Source organism: Rhinoderma darwinii, chromosome 4 (assembly GCF_050947455.1).
Source record: "Rhinoderma darwinii isolate aRhiDar2 chromosome 4, aRhiDar2.hap1, whole genome shotgun sequence".
Classification (NCBI taxonomy): Eukaryota; Metazoa; Chordata; class Amphibia; order Anura; family Rhinodermatidae; genus Rhinoderma; species Rhinoderma darwinii.
Window position 1 is genome coordinate 60,311,323 of NC_134690.1, and position 18,653 is coordinate 60,329,975.

The following is an 18,653-nucleotide window of genomic DNA, read 5'->3' on the forward strand; positions in this document are numbered from 1 at the left end:
GGCATGCCTTATACTGATCACAGGGAAGAGTATACAGCACATCACTAGTGACGCTTAGTTTAGGGGACGCGTATTATCACAGCGGGGAACGCGCATGCACAGTCAACGCTGTACTCTCGAATAAACATTAATCAGTGCATGCGCTGCTGTTTAACTAATACAAAGCCTCCGGCAGCCCCATAAATGTGAATGGAGTGCTGGTCGAGCATGCGCACCAGCAGTCCATTCTCTTGGAGCACCTCGGAAGAGTTTCAGTCCTCCGTTCTCTTCATCGCTGGGGGTCAAAGCAGTCGTACCGACATAGTTCGATCGAAAGCTGAGTCAACAAGCACAGCTTTTTTTTAGGGGGATCTCAGAAAACCCCTTTAAGACATTGATATAAACAATAGAAGAGGAACAGCTTCCTTACAAGTGCAAACAGTGTCAACATTTTGCCCATAATGGCACACCATGAGGATAGAAATGGTATTGGAAGAAAACATTATCAATGGTTTTAAAGTGAAATAGGACACATATGTATAACAGCCCTACTAGGGGCATTTAACATACCTGCTGCGTTATTTATTTTCTCTCCTTCTCTAAATGCATTATCTCAGGTCATCTGTATATAGTTATTCTACAGTAATCCCAACCACAGTTGCACAGGAATGGGTTTGCAGCAGCAGTTGTACAACCATGCCTCCCATTTAGTCAGTGTCTTATAGCTTTTGGCTGAATCTGCAGAGCACTAAATGCATCCGTATTCGTTCAGATACCAGGAAGATACATGCTCCCACAGTAAAATTGCAGCAACCAAATCTACCAATTGGGTGCAACGAGAAAAAAGTTGTCAGCAAGATGTCAGCGCTCTGCAGTTTCAACTAAAATCTGTAAAGCACTGAATGAGTGTTAAAGAAATACATGTGCTGGCATATTCAGTGCCCCTAGTATAACAGTTTTTGTGTTTTGTTTTTTCTCTTTAATTCTAATTGAAAAGCTCTTTTAATTTGAGTGACATAAAAATGTTAAAAACACCATCATTTTAGATGGTAATTTCATGTATTTACCACTGTGTAGCAAAGACTTGAGTATAGACAGTATTCACTGAATGCAGGCGCCTACATCAATGTAAGTGAAAATAATTAATGTATCAACTCTTCTTTATTTGGGATCTGAAGAGAAGCATAAGGTGTCGTCTATGGTCTTAGCAAATTGTATCACATGGTGTCCTGTTTTTCTTTGTCTTTGCAAATGATTGGAGCCCAAGATTTAATCTTCACATTTGTTGCTATGGTCTGATGTCTGGAATTTATAATTCTATTCAGTTTAACAAGCAAGACTTTCAAGTTAAAAAATATCATGTAATTATTTTTAGTCATGAGATTTAACCAGTTTAATTAAGAGGATATTTGATTTGCATAATCGCCGGCTAAGTACGAGACTAAACACCGACATGTTCTCCTTCTGTGATTATTTGCATATTAGGTAAGCAGAAAGCAAGTCACATTTTATGAACACGAATATTCTTCATGAGTAGCAAGAGGTTTAATACTTTCCAGGTCTTCTTCTAGTATGGAAATTGATTATTTTTAATACCTTTACATAGGGGATATGAGCCCTGGAAATGTATAGATGTGGCAGAGCTGAGTTTGTCATTTGACGCAGCTCATAACGATATCTGTAAAGGATCTGCCAGACACAGCTTCTGTGTCGACGCCCGTGGTTAATCAGTCTGCATCTGCTCCTAGGTCTGATAGAGTGACTCGATCTGGTACCACTCAGGCTGGTAGGCTGAGGAGTGGGAGAGCCTATCACAGCCTTTCCAGACGGTTCTAGCTCCCGCCCTCGGTCTATGTATACCTTCATTTGCTTCTTGTCTTTGCCTGTGATTCTCTCTTGTTTCCTGGCTCTGCTGTTCCAGCTATTACTATTGACCTCTGCTTCATATTGACCCTGGCTTTACTGACTACGCTCCTGCTCTGCGTTTGGTACCTCGTACACTCCTGGTTTGACTCGGCTTGTTCACTACTCTTGTTGCTCACGGTGTTGCCGTGGGCAACTGCCCCATTTCCCTTAGCTTCTGTGTACCCTTGTCTGTTTGTCTGTTGTGCACATATTGAGCCCAGTTGTATGCCGTCGCCTAGGACGGGTCGTGCAAGTAGGCAGGGACTGAGTGGTGGGTAGATTAGGGCTCACCTGTCTGTCTCCCTACCCCATCATTACAATATCACAGTGTATTGTCTACTACCACCAATATCTGCACTTTACTATTCCCTGAGTAGGACCTATTCAGAGAGGCTTCATGCTCATTGTACAAAAAGCCATGTACACAAATCTTGTATGGCGGACTACCAAGTCCCTGCGGCTCCATTATACATGTGCTATTTATGATGTCTCTGTATGGCACAGAATTACAGAAATAGTCTCCACTAGAAACTATACCAGATTTATATCTCAGAATGCCTTAGACTTCACTCATCAAGTAGAAAGGGTAACTAAATTTTCGAAAAACTTCTGACATGTCATAGTAACAAGTCAAAAGTTTTGATCGGTGGGAGTCTAAGCACTGAGACCCCCACCGATCGCTAAAACGAAGCAGCAGAAGCACTCGGGTGAGCGCTAAGACACTTCGGCTCTGATCTACTTTTCTCGGAAAGGCCAGCAATTGGTGTACGGGCTCAATAGAAAGTCTATGGGCCCATACACCAACTGCTCGGCTTTCCAAGAAAAGCCAATCAGAACTAAGCGGATGAGCACTTCTGCCGATTTGTTTTAGCAATGGGTGGGGTTCTTAGTGCTCGGACCCCCACCGATCCAAACTTCTGACCTGTCACTATGACATGTCAGAAGTTTTTCGAAAGTTTAGTTACTCTTCAAGCATGAATGACTTCAAAAGCTTTATCTGCTTTTACAAAAAGCGCAATATTGTGCTACACTTCTCACATCTAGCATCCTTCTATTTCCTTCCCTTGTCACTTCTAGGGTGTCCTTATTTTTCTCCCATAGCACTGTGAGTACCGGATTAATATATTACTACATATTATTTACATATTGACACACATTGTTCAGTGTATTCATGTGCATTTTTCCTTTAGCAAACATCCTTCATCCTTCCCTCAGGGCTGCCCATAGGCAAAAACCAACTGTGCCTGTAGGTAAATCCAACCCTGACTATAAGCAATGTTTCCAGATGAGAATACCTCCATAATACAACATCGGGTGGAGTCTTTTTTTATGTTGAATAAAAAAATAAATCCTAGTGTGCCTCCATATGAATAAGGTGAACGAGGGGTATAATAGGGCCACATAGACTGCTATGGAGATTGTATTAGGTCTCTGCATGGCTCCGAGGTTGCACACAGCTGTAACACGATGAGACCTTATTATCATGATACGCAAGTCACACAGCCAACACTATTTAATATTTTGATATTTTTCACCACCTGCAGTTTATATTAGCACTAGACCTTTCTAAACTACAAAATAATTTGTAATATAGAGAAAAAAGAAGAAGTATTGCTATTAAAATTTGCCGTTTTTGAAGTAATTGTAAAATGTTGTTCACCAGCCAGAATGATGTCCTTTACAAGCCGTACAAGGTGACGTCATGCGTAAGGTTGATGTTACCCCTAAGAATAATCAGTCATTCTGTAATTATTAAACCAGATGGCTTAAAGTCATTTATAACCCAAGGCGGCAGTGTAGAAATATTTTAATATGAATGGGATATAGTGAAATACGGCATGGGCTGTTTGCCTTATACAGAGTTTATGACTTTGCTTTTGTGAAATGTATTTCTACAATCTTCTATTTAGTTGACATACCGATGATTTTCTACACTACTTTCATCTTTTTTTGCATATATATTTTGTAGTTGCATTGATTTAACATTACTTACCGTTTATTTTATATTATATAGTTAATATATCTCATTGGCCTTGTTTTTTTTTTTTGTTTTTTTTCTGGTAGCTTCTCTCCCCAAGAAAGCATATCTGACATTACTTTCAGTTTTAAAAAATCCAATAGGGGTAACCCAAAGTTTTGAACACCATAAAGATGGACAGACATATTTGATGCTACAGTACCTTCCCTAACACAGACAGCCACAATGCCCACATAATAGTGCCAGCCACAGTACCCAGTAACAGTACTAGGGCCTCATAAGAGTAGAAGCCTGCTAAAGTGCTTTTGTAACATAACCAGCAACAGCATCTCATTAAAATAGTGAGCTACAGTGCCCACATAAAAGTAGCAGTCACAATATCCTCATAACGCCTATTGCAATGCCATATGAGCCTGTCACAGTGCTCCGACAACAAAGCCCAATGCAGTGTCCATTAACAAATCTTGCCACAGTGCCTCCATAACAGTAACAGCCACAGTGTGTTAATAATATTAGCTTCACCAAACTATTCAATTCCTCTGCAATCCAAAACACTAAACAGAAAATGCACCAAAAAAATAAAACAATTTAGAGATTTCACCCTTAACCAATTAATGACCAAGATTGTTTGGACCTTAATGACTAAGCCAGATTTGTCAAATCTGGTATGTCTGTATTATCAGAAAATAATTCTGCAATCGTTTTGCATATCCAAGTAATTCTGATATTGGTTTTTCGTCACATGTTGTACTTTATATTAGTGGTAAAAGTAGACGGATGCGATTTGTGCAAATTAATTAAAAAATACAAATATTTATTACATTTTGTAAAAATTTACATTTTCCCCTATTTTGAAATGCAATATGTCACATATGTACATACATACTGTACAATTTGTTTTATTAAATAGATATTCCCATCTCGTCACTCTATTTTGGAAGCACTTTTGAAAAAATTTAATACATTTTGAGCAATTTAGAAGACTAACAAATGTAATAATATTTTATAAATTTTGAAGCATATTTTGTTTTCCTGCACCAAGCCAGGTTTTCAGAGCTTCATAGGTGTCCGAATGATGTAAACCCCCACAAATGACCCCATTTTGAAAACTACAGCTCTTAAGGTATTTATCTAGGGGTGTAGTGAGTATTTTAACCCCACAGTTTTTTTGTAAGAATTCATGCAAATCAGGTGAAAAAAATTCAGCTTTTTTCACAAATGTGTCATTGTAAAGACAGATTTTTTTGTAAAGCGAACATGAGAATGAAGAAACAGACCCCAAAATCTATCACCGTGTTTCTCCTGTTTTCAAAAATACCCCCATTGTGGCCCTAACATGCTGCCTGGACACACAGCAGGGCCAAACGGAACGGAGCACCCGGAGGCTTTCAGGACACATACTTTGCTTCAAAATGTTTTAGGCCCCACTGCACATTTGGAGAGGCAATGAGCTGCCAGAACTATAGAAACTCCCTATAAATGTCCCTATTTAGAAAACTAGACCCCTTAAGTTATTTATCTAGGAGTGTAGTAAGTATTTTCACCCCACAGTTTTTTGCTAAATTTAATGCAAATAAGGTGAAAAAAAAACACTTTTTTCACAAATGTTTCACTGTAAAGGCAGATTTCTTTGTAAAGCGAACATGAGAATGAAGAAACACACCCCAAAATGTATCACCCTGTTTCTCCTGTGTTCACAGATACCCCCATTGTGGCCTCGATCTGCTTACTAGATGTGTGGCTGGGCCAAAAAGGGAGGCAGCACCCTTTGGCTTTCAGGGCACAATCAAATAAATTCTAGTAGGCCCCATATCCCGCATTTAGAGGCATTGAGCTGCCTGAACCAAAAATAAAACACCCAAAAATTACCCCATTTTAAAAACTAGACCCCTAAAGGTATTCATCTAGTGGTGTAGTGAGAATGCTGACCAAATAAAATTTAAAGGAGGAAATAATTGGTTTAATTTCAGACACTATGGGTATATAGTATTTTCTTCAAATTCTTATTACATTTCCACATGAAATAGGGGAGACATGTGGTAAAAGGTTATTTTGTTAGAAATATGCCACATAAATTTGTGCAGCATACAAAAGAGAGGTGAAGTTGTGTATTAATAACGGATGCATCTTACTATATACGTATTTGCCTGTACTTATGACTTATGTCCTGCATCTGTGCCATTACGATGTCATTGTGTACAGAATTTTGTCTTAATATAAAATCAGTCAGAGAGGAAAAAAAAAACTGTACTGGAGTGATGAGCAATATTGTAAAAAAAACTGGAGGAAAATGTATCCAACTATGTTGCAAACTCGAGTCTGTTCACTAGATGGAAGAACGCCTGCAGGACTGTCATGACGAGCTTTTTTTTTTTTCAGTGGCTGGTTGTACAACATCTCTTTAGATCCATCAATCCCTAAATGAAGAACAAACGTGCCAAGTGACGCGGTACACCATAACAGGCCCCTGCCCGGCAAGGTAGTAACCGCTATGTGCACAAAACAGCCAATCAGTTAAAGTATATATAAAGGGGCAGTGTCCAAAACCATCTATAGGAACAGTAAAGGATCACTAATCTCCAAAATGATCGCAGTATTTCCAGAAGCATTGTCGGGTGCAAGAGGTCCTGCGAAAACCCGAATGTAGTAAAGCCCATAGTGTATTGTTTAGGAACAGCTCGATTATTAGTGATCCACCAAATAAAAAAAAAGATCATGCCCGTATCCCCATACAGAAATATGAATAAAAATAACAGCTTTGTTCGGCAGGACAGTCATAAAAACAGTCAAAAGAAACAAATTGATCAAAAATATGAAAGGGGTAAAATATTTTCTGAAAAAATAAACTCTACTAACTCTCCCGAAATAATTCCCCACTTGGAAAGCCCACAAACTAAAATGAAAATATAAATTAAAATGTACTTCCTAAATAATTGGCATTCCCTAAATAAAATTAATAATTGCAGACTGTGTGGTACGTTTGAAAACAGGGGTAGTTGCAGAGTACTGGTTGAGATGGGCACATCGGGCAGTAGAAGCGACTATCCCTCCTCCTTCCATGCTTACTGCAAACCCGGCACCTTTTTTGGGGATATCTTTGCATCTCGGTAGAAGGGACGGGGTGAAGAAAGTGCCACCGTGATGTCTGGATGCAGAGTGGACGATATATATACATGTCCTTCTTATCATTACACTTTACTGCAAGTCAGGGCCTGTTCACATCAGCGTTGCCCTTCAATTGAGGGGTTCCGTTGGAGGTTTCCGTCAGGTTAACCTCTCAACGGAAAGGCAAATGGAAACCTTAGCTTCCGTTTCCCTCACCATTGTTCTCAATGGTGACGGAAACGTTATTAATGGTTTCCGTTGGTCACCGTTGTGACAGGGTTCCGTTGTTTTTACTCAGTATACCAAAGCATTAATGACTGTTAGAGTAATGCTGACAGGCTGCCAATAAAGGCCATACCTCTGACACAGCTTAATAGGCATGCAGACAAGGAAGACCTGGGGGCCTTTGTTAGGCCCCAGGCTGCCATGGCAACTCATCTCCGACCTACGATTGTAAGTTAACGCTTCTGTGCCCACGCAATAACTAGGACGTAACTGTACGTCTTGATGACTTAAAGGCTATGGAAACCTTTGAGCATGACAAATCAATATATATGCATGTTACTAAGTCCCTGCAGAAATAAACAGTTGCACTTATCTGTTTTATGCATTGAGCTTTCCTTTTTATGGCGTCAGCAGCTGTCATAACTGGTTTGCAACATTTTCTTCTCTAGGTGCGTTCTCGAGCACTGGTCACATGTTCTCTTCTCTATGGGTATTACCCAGAACTGGTCACATGTTCCCTTCTCTATGGGTGTTCCCCAGCACTGGTCACATGTTCCCTTCTCTATGGGTGTTCACCAGCACTGGTCACATGTTCCCTTCTCTATGGGTGTTCCCCAGCACTGGTCACATGTTCTCCTCTCTAGGGGCATTCCTCAGCACTGGTCACATGTTCCCTTCTCTAGGGGTGTTACCCAGCACTGGCCACATGTTCTATTCTCTGGGTGCATTGCCCAGCACTGGTCACATGTTCTCTTCTCTGGGGGTGTTCCCCAGCAGTGGTCACATGTTCTCTTCTCTGGGTGCGTTGCCCAGCAGTGGTCACATGCTCTCTTCTCTGGGGGCATTCCCCAGCACTGGTCACATGTTCTCTTCTCTAGGGGCATTCCCCAGCACTGGTCACATGTTCTCTTCTCATGTTATTATAGTGGGTAGCTTGGACAGTATCAATTCATTTAATATAAAAGACCTAGCAACCTGTTATACTAAGGCAGTGAAGTATGCTATTAGATGCTCCTGTAATAAAATGTTTGTTGTTTGTACAAAAAGACGGTGGAGGCAAAGTAAATGGATTTTTAACCTAAATACGATGAGCTCAAACGGTTTAAGCTGGGGTATTGAATTGTTTTAATTTTTAATTGGAATCTATGCATTTATATTTTTATCCATTTTTACTTATGAATTTGTGCCTTTTAATAATAAAGTACATGTGGTTTTATCATGTTTATCAGTCACGTATGTAAAGTGTGTTTAATATGAGTATGACCCTGTAGTTTTATTATGAAGATATGCAATCGTCTTCAGAAATAGGTATTTAATGATCTGGGATAGTTGGAATTTAAATTGCTGCTATTATGAAGATCCCAGGAACAGTGATTCTTTTTCTGCCAGAGGTAACGTAGTGGACGGTGAAGTGTGTGTGGACCAATAAGGATGTTCTGCCATGATTCACTAGCATGTGGTATATATAAATTAATGAGATGTGAAACATGTCATTTCCCTGAGGAAGGAAACTGTGTTTTCCGAAACGCGTAGGAAGTTGTTTGGCTTGTGTTGGTCTCCATATCAACTGCAGTGATGTCACTCTGTTACCCATGTAGAACTAGTGGAAGTTAGCATTATTCACAGGGGCAAAATCTGAAGTGTGCCCCAACTCATTTCCTTTGGTTTTACATGTTTGTTTTTTGTTTTGTTTTTATCACAGGGGGTGCTATAAAATTGCCAAATATTTTTGCTCTTCTAAAGACAAAGCTTGGTTTATCTGGTAAGCATGCTCTTTACCATGTCATTACTATGCTTTTGATTTTGGGGTACATCAACAATAGTTTTAATTTTATGTAGTAATTCCATTAGAGAGAAGTCTTTAACCTTTCCTATAGTTTATTCCAACATTTCTGGTTCATACCCTCTATTGCAGAACTATAAACGTTCTGTTTGCATGTTGTATTCTTCTGCCTTAATGCACCGTCGTCGAACCCTGGCTTTTAGGAATATTTGTAAACCAAATATGTAGATGGCAACTGGACGTGAAAAATCAAACATTTAGTGCCTATTTCCTTACAAGAACTTTTAGTCAGAATCTAATTTCCCAATATATTTAGGGATAAATATATATATATATATATATATATATATATATATATACATATACACACACACTCCTCAACATTGAAATTGCAACACCAAGAAGGGCAAGCCGTAAGGTTATGCACTTCAAGGAAGTAGCAGGTGTCGCAAAGATCTGCAAATTATCATGTTTTCAAGCACCTAGCTCCAATCTGTGACATATGTGAAGGGCATAAAAGCCAGATTGAAAGCAAAGTTTTTAGCCACATAAAACCTCAAAAATCAGATCAAGTGATGTGGGATGATTGCGCGATGCGTCCTGTTCGTCGACGTGAAAGTTATTGCCACTTGCCGCAAGCTGAGAGGGACAGAGTCCTTGTACTGAGAGACCTTGGTTTATCACTATGGCAGATCGCTACGCGCCTAGTCCAAGATGTCATCACTGTTTAATGTTATGTATCCCAGAGGTTTGGAGAACAACAACAAACGGGAATGACAGCAAGAGGTGTGCGGAGGTGAACTTCTGCACGGATGGATTGTCTGATTGGAAGAATGGCGCTTTGTGATCCATGCTGTACTACAAGTGAAATTGGACATCACATCCCAAGCCTAGGGTGGCAACCAGTGTCGACACAAACCTTCACCAAAGTAAAATCATATGGGCCTTAGTTTGGCAAGTGGCAGGGGCTGCTGCAATAAGGCCTTTTTTAAATCCTTGTAAAGGGCCGCTGCCCTGATGATACCCCGTGTGTTAATTAGAGGACAAGTTTACAAGTTTAAGTGTCTGCCCACTTGCTGCTGCACTCATTGAAGTTGGCTTTCAGGTGGAGTTTGGCACTAGTGTTGGCTACTTTAATGGTGGAAAACTGAGGATTTATAAAAAAAATCTGCTATATGTTTCCCAGGAGATTAGCCACTTCCCCCTCCTCATAACAATTGACTGACTATAAGGCAACTGGTTGTAGAAGGGGACCGTCACCTCCCCCACTGCTCTGTCTACATATGGGCACAAAAATTATTAAATCCTGGTTTCTGGTCTAATATCCATCCCCATTTATCAGTCAAAAATGGAAGAGATCAGCAGGAATTTGTTCTCTGTAGGTTTTCCACAAGACTGTTTGTTTCAGGAACACGCAGAAAATCCTGCAGGCGCTGAAAACAGTGCTGACAAATGTATGGGCTCGTCCACACGTAACGGAAATTCCCCGTTTTGGCTGGAAAAAACACAGCAGAATACAGTGGCAGCATAGTGAATGAGATTTAACAAGTCTCATCCACATGCTGCGTAAAATTTCCGAGCCGAAATTGACCTGCGGTGTGTATTTTTCATACCGCAGCATGTCAATTCTTGCTACAAGAAAGTGTGCAGAATTGCAGCGTTTTTCATAGGAGATGCTTCCGTCTCCTAACATTGGCAAAAATGCAGCAATTTATGCACCATTTTCTGCTGCAAAAATGCAGGAAATGGTGCTTTATGGCTTCAGCGGAAAGCCTTTGACTTTCAACGGAATTGCTACAGAAATCTTCTGCAGCAATTCCGTTGTGTGTGGACAAGCCCTAACTTCTATTTTCTTTTATCCTTCACTTCCATGTTTAGCATTCCTTTAAGAGGATGTACAGGTGACATTCCAATTAGAAAACTCAAGTATGTCCTTTTTTGTACCAATCCTTTTAGATAAGACTTCTGCTGGACAAAACTTTTATGTCCCTGGATAGACGGAGAGTGATAAAAATCTCCCTCACTCTAGGCTGCTTGGGATGTATTTCTTAAAGGAGTGGTCCCAATTGAATAACACCTTTCCATTTGACCTATTAGGACACATGGAAGGCATAGAAGCGAGTTCCCCGCTCAGGAGCCATCTTTATGTATGTGCCAGAGCAGGGAACCATTGCAAAAAGTGGATCACATCTTGTCAGATTCAAAGTGACTATGCTGTACATGGTTACCTATTAATTTCAATTGGTGCCATGTAATATTATTATGAACATAAGCCAGCGGCCACACAAAGCTTCTTTCGGCCATAACAGCCGATCTCCAGGGGATACAGATGGACCTGTGTCTATCAGTGGCTACTTTCTAAGAAGGTATTGTACAAATGGGAAAACCCTTTTATTTAAACAATTAAAATCTAGATATTTTTGCATTGCCATTTACTTTTATTCAAAATAATATCGGATTGCTGTCATCAGACAATTTAAAGTTAAATTGTATTCTAATGTACAGTGATGAAACAGTCACATATAAAGACACCAGTATTATAAATAGCACACGTTAGGTGGGAGGCCTGTTGTTGATTTTGTATTGGGGCCCAGTTGTGCCTATGTGAGCGCGTAAGCAACAATGCACACTGTATATAGAGCGTGATGAGTAGAATTTAATCAAAAACCCTAATGCATAGAACAGCTTTTATCCCAATCTGTGTTTAATAATCAGAATTTTCAGCAGGCAAAAATTCTATGTACCGCATGTCAGGAATAATCAAGTCTTTATGTTATGTGTTAATGGACTCATCACTGGTGGTAGTAAAACAGTAATAGATGGAAATTTTATCCCATAATGTTATCTATTCTCTTGTCTCCTTATCAATGGCTTTTCTTCTCTAACATTTTGTCTGCAAGAATACAAAATGCATAATACATGATTCATATATCCAACCTCAACAATATGATATCATATTCACATATAGATTATTTTAAGGTTTAATGAAATTTATTCTATTATTATTATCTTCATTATATGTTTAGTATTATTTGGATACATGCCACATTCCCAGCACTGCTTGAATTCTTCATATCAAGAAAACAGTAATTCAATGCCAAATCCAAATTATATTTTCTGAATGCAGGGAATCTTGGAATAAAATTTTGTAATGTAATTTATTTAAATAAATAAAGATATAAATAATAATAACACAAAATAAATATTAAAAAAAATCACTTTGTTCTGAGGATCAGCAAGGGTCCCAGAGGTCTGACTCCCACTGATCATAAAGTTCTGGCATATGATCAATATGCCATTACTTTATAATATGGGATACCCCTTTATTACTAAGTTAACATCTATCTCTGAAAATAATAATAAGGGACATAAAAAAACTAAGTGACATTTATCATGGAGTTTGGGTAGAGGTATAATTTATTTAGAAATATTCTGTACAACAGGAATTGTGTGGGCCATAAAATTGATGGTATATATCTATAAATGTGCAGGTTTGACTACTAGGACCCCCACATTAATGCCCCTTTGTAGTTGTAGACTAAAACGGAGAAGAAAAAGAAACACGTCGCCACATCGTGCAAAGTAAAAGTTGGATTGGGTGAAGGAGCAAAACTGGTTTGATATAAGCTTACCTTAGAGAGTGGACACTGATGAGGTGTCACACAAGCATAAGAGCTGCTGCCAGGTCCAAAATGAAGACACCAGTCCGGTGTTGAAACGCGTAGCCTTGTCATTAAATGTTTGCCGTGATGTTCGTCTAAAGGTCCTTATTTCCTGACTTCAATTGCAGCGCCGGTGGTCCGTTTTTCTATTTTCGACTTTCCTTTGTGGTTGTATCAGACACAACACCACTTTTGTCCAATTGGCTTTGTTTTGTATTGCAGTATTGGCTTATCAACAGTGTATGCCATTCAATTGCAGTGGTTTCTCATCATAATGGCTTACTATGGCACCTCGAGTTCTGGGCCTGAGTAGCAGATACTGTAATTGACGTTTACAACATGACTGAATTCTTAGTAACATAGTAATATAGCATGTAATTCTCAAAAAAGACAAAAGTCCATTCAGTTCAGACTATTTTCCTGCAATATTGATCCAGAGGAAGGTACCCCCCCTCACCACCACCATGAAATAGAAGCCAATTTTTCTCATCTTGGGAAAAAAAGTTCTTCCCAAATTCAAATATGGCAAACAGAATAAATCGCTGGATCAGCGTCCTATCTACAGTAATCTAGTAACTATAACGTGTGATATTGTTACTTTCATCTTAGGCAAAATGCCCCCTGGTAAAGTCTTTTGAGTCACCTTCCTCTGGCAGAGAGTTCCATAGTCTCACTGCTCTTACAGAAAAGAAGCCCCTTCTATGTTGATGCAGAAGCCTTCTTTCCTCTAGATGTAGAGGATACCCCTTGTCTGGTCTAGTCTGACTAGTGTCTGACTAGTGATTTGTAAAGTTCTAAAATAAAATTCTCGTAATGTGCATCCCCTTTGATGCCTCCTATGATCTTATTTGCCTTGACAGTAGCTGCCTGACACTGGTTACTACAGTTAGGATAACTGTCAACTAATATTCCTAAGTCATTTTTCATTTCAGTTCTTCCCCAATTTTTCTAATTCAGTAAGTAAGTTTGGAATGCTTTTTCAATAGGATGCAAGAGGGTGGCAGTCATGTGAGTTATCCACGTGACTGCTACTCCCGGATCTCCCTGGGTGGGTCCACTTCTGCGCATGCACTGAATGAACAAATACTAACTTTTTTACTGTTTAAATCAAGAATGCACAACATTTTCTGGTCCAAGGGCCACATTGTCAGATTATACTGCCCACAAGGGCCGCAATAGAATTTTAAGAGGTATCGCCATCTGGGACACATAGCTTATTGACAGTATATGCCATAAATGTCTGACAGATTGAGTTCCCACCTATTGGCCAAACACATAGAGAGCTGAATGTTTTGCAACTTCCATGATGTAATGTCTTAGATTGGAATACTTCCTTAAATGATCACTATGGAAAAAACGGACAATCTGCATTATGCCTAGTACAGGGCCAGAGGGAGCAGTGGATAATAGAGGAATTCAAAGAGAGAATACCAGTCATGCACCACCGTCATGCACCACCCCCTCAGGCCTGCTCTTGGCATAGCACAGTAATAGTTTTGCCTGGATTGCTTCTTTAATTTGCTAAAAATCAAACTTATACCTTACATACTCTACACTCCCCCATAACAGTGTCTGCCACGAGTGAAGCCCATAACAGTGCCAGCTACAAAGTGCCCTCCCTGTAGCGCCAGCCACACAGTGCTCCTTATTAGTGCCAGCCACACAGTGCACCTTATTAGTGCTAGTCACACAGCCCCCCTTGTAGATAGTGCCACACAGCCCGCTGTAGATAGTGCCACACAGACCCCCTTGTAGATAGCGACACACAGCCCCCCCTTGTAGATAGCGACAGACAGCCCCCCCTTGTAGATAGTGACAGACAGCCCGCAAGCACATAAAAAACTTGTCCTCACATAGCCCCGTTCCCGCAGCGAACGGAGCAGGTCCACAGCCTCCTCAGAAGCCTATGAGATGAGATCCTTGACTAGGTTGGCGTTGATACATCGACGTCATCAAGCCGGCCTGTGCAGGGATCCTGTCCCAGCGCCTTAGTGAATGACAGAGCAGAGAGATAGCTCCTTGCTACGCCATTGTGTTTAATTGTATCTGTGTCCTAAGGACACAGATATAATTGAATGTGGCAGTCACCCGGGGCCCCAGATCCCCCTGCAGGCAACGCCACATGAAATAAGGCACATTATGGGCCAGACGGTACGGCTCCCTCATGTTGTGGACCCGCAGAAGCCGTGATGGCTGCTATAGCGATAGTTCTGCCACTGGCGGCAGCTGTACCAGCGGCACCTGGTCAGTAATGGCACTGCAGCACCCCCTTCCCTCCCTCCTAGTTATGCCCGGGGGAAAAGCCTCGCCTGCCCCCCCTTGCTACGCCATTGCTTTTGTTATTCTGTCAATACTATTGGTAAATATTAAGTCCAAAAGGGCCCTCCCTCTTGTTGGGTCCTGTATAAGTTGCGAAAGTTCATTATCTTTAGATTTTGAGAAAAACCTTTTTAGTTCATGAGATCCACAGGTTTCAGTTTCCCAATTTATATTTGGGTAGTTGAAGTCCCCCATAATAACTACCATGTTGTGAATTGCTACCTCATCAATTTGCTTTAGTATTGGATTTCTGGGGGATTCTATCATATTTTGTGGCTTGCAGCAAACCCCTAGAAGTATTTTATTATTGTTTTTCCCTCCATGTTTTTCCACCCATAGAAACTCCACATGATCATTTCCCTCACACATATCGTCTCGTAGGTTGGGCTTTAGACAAAGCTTTGCATAAAAACAAATCTCTCCCCTTTGCGTTATTTCTATTTTGAACACACTGTAACCCTGTAAGCTAACCACCCAGTCATAGCTATTATCCCGCCATGTCTCAGTACTCCCCACTATGTCATACTTTCCCTCTGATATTATTAATTCCAGTACATCAGTTTTTTAAACCCTTGACCCACCAAGACGTGCCGGTACGTCCGGGTGTGGGATTGAATTGGGGAGCAGGCTCACGTGCTAAGCCCGCTTCATACAGTATGCTGCGGGTGTCAGCTGTGTGTTACAGCTGACACCTTGCACTAACGGCCAGGAATAGCGACCACGGCATCTAAGCTGGTTCATGTCCCCTAGGATAAAAAGTGTAAAAAACAGTTGAAGTTTTTTGTAGTGTAAAAAAAAAAGACAAATTAAATTTAAAGTTAAAAAAAAACCTCTGTGAAAGATGTAAAAGCTAAACCCAAAAACAAAATGGAGGAATCACAGTTTTTTCAAATTATCCCCAACAAATTTTTTTTCATTTCCCAGTACATTACACCGTATTCCAAATTATTATTTTTCGCTGATTTTCCTAAATAGTCGATGCAAATGTCAGTATAATCTTCAAGCCATCAACCGTTGGAGTATAATGCGAATTTTAGTGAACAAATCTCCTAATGATAACAGATTTTTTTTTAGAAGTAAAAAAACTCTAAATGCACTGTTTCACATTATTATGCACAACAGAGATCAAAACATTTTAAAGGTCGTAAAGAGAACTAAAATGGTAATTTGTTGAATTTGCAGCATCAGGAGGTCATATTTACAGAAATCAAAAGCTCTTTCAATCAAAAAAAACTGAACAGGCCAAGTTACATGTTAACATAGGGCCCCTTCTTTGATATCACCTTCACAATTCTTGCATCCATTGAATTTGGGAGTATTTGGACAGTTTCTGCTTGAATATCTTTGCAGGATATCTTTGCCTCCCACCCACCATAGATATTTTACTTGAGGATGCTCCAAAGGTTCTCAATAGGGTTGAGGTCAGGGGAACATGGGGGCCACACCAAGAGTTTCTCTCCTTTTATGCCCATAGCAGCCAATGACACAGAGATATTCTTTGCAGCATGAGATGGTGCATTGTCATGCATGAAGATAATTTTGTTACGGAAGGCACGGTTCTTCTTTTTGTACCATGGAAGAAAGTGGTCAGTCATAAACTCTACGTACTTTGCGGAGGTCATTTTCACACCGTCAGGGACCCTAAAGGGGCCTACCAGCTCTCTCCCCATGATTCCAGCCCAAAACATGACTCCGCCACCTTCTTGCTGACGTCGCAGCCTTGTTGGGACATGGTGGCCATTCACCAACCATCCACTACGCCATCCATCTGGACCATCCAGGGTTGCATGGCACTCATGAGTAAAAAACACGGTTTGAAAATTAGTCTTCATGTATTTCTGAGCACACTGCAACCGTATCTGCTTGTGAGCATTGTTTAGGGGTGGCCGAATAATAGCTTTATGCACACTTGCAAACCTCTGGAGGATCCCGCACCTTGAGGTTTGCGGGACTCCAGAGGCACCGGCGGCTTCAAATATCCGTTTGCTGCTTTGCAATGGCATTTTAGCAGCTTCTCTCCTAATCCTATTAATTTGTCTGGCAGAAACCTTCCTCATTATGCCTTTATCTGAACGAACCCGTCTGTGCTGTGAATCAGCAACAAATCTTTTCACAGTACGATGATCACACTTAAGTTTTCTTGACATATCCAATGTTTTCATACCTTGTCCAAGGTATTGCCCTATTTCATGCTTTTCAGCAGCAGAGAGATCCTTTTTCTTTCCCATATTGCTTGAAACCTGTGGCCTGCTTAATAATGTGGAACGTCCATCTTAAGTAGTTTTCCTTTGATTGGGCACACCTGGAAAACTAATTATCACAGGTGTCTGAGATTGATTACAATGATCCAATGAGCCCTAAGACACAATACCATCCATGAGTTTAATTGAAAACTAATAATTAAATGTTTATGACACTTAAATCCAATGTGCATAATAATTTGGAAAACGGTGTATATGGTACTTTAAATGGTGCCAATACAAACTACAACTCCTCCTTCAAAAGATAAGCCTTCACACCACTCCATTGACGGAAAAATAAAAAAGTTATGGCTTTTGGAAGGCGGGGAGTGAAACTAAAAATGAAAAAATGAAGAATGGGTGTGACTGCAAGGGGTTAATAAGTATCAGTTATTTTTTTTACGCTATAAAAAAATCCATTCATAATATCTTTCCCCATTTCATGTGTAGTTGCCCCCCTCTATCCCTAGTTTAAATATTCCTCCATCCTCCTAGTCATCGTCTACCCAAGCACAACTGCACCCTCCCCATTCAAGCGCAGCCAATTCCTATTGAAGAGCCTGTAGCTAACAGGGAAGTTGGCCCAGTTTTCAAAGAACCTAAAGCCCTCCTTCCTACATTCTTTAACCACTTAATTACCTCACTAGTCTCCTGCTGCATCTCCGGTGTGGCACGTGGTACAGGTAGCATTTCAGAAAATGCTGTGTTTGTGGTCCTACCTCGAAGCTCACAGCCTAAGTCCTTGAAATAATTTTTAAGGAACTATACCTACCTTTAACTTTGTCATTAGTTCCAATTTTCACCATGACTGCTCGATCCTCACCAGACCCTCCCAGGGACCTATCAAACCCGCTCCACTATACGTATGTCAAACTCGAGCAACAGAAAGACAGCACACTGTTCAATGATCCCGTTGTCTGTGACAGATTGCGTTACCTGTTCCCTTAATAATTTCTTAATTAGATAACTACATCAAAATGAATAATCTGTGCAACAGCCTTCAGCAAACTTATAGGTTTATAAATGTAACAATGTACCCCACAAATACCCCTCAAACACAATTTACTTAAAGGGATTTTCCCATCAGGGACATTTATGACATATCCACAGGATATGTCATAAATTTCAGATAGATGCGGGTCCCACCTCTGAGACCTTCACGTATATTTCGAATAGGCCCCCTAAACCCTGTTCTACCGCTCTGTATTCCCGTTGAAGCGTGTGATTTCCAACCATGTCAGATGAAAATAGCGTAGCTCGCTGAGCTACGCTGTTTCCGTTACTCCCATAGTAGTGAATGGCAGTTATGGAGACAGCATAGCAAGCGAACTACACTGTTTCCGTAACTGCAATACAACATTTGTTGTTGAGTATTAAAAAGGAGAAAACCTATTAAACATATGACCAAGAAAAATGACTCTTACACTGGTGTTAACTGGCAATGCACATGCAGGATG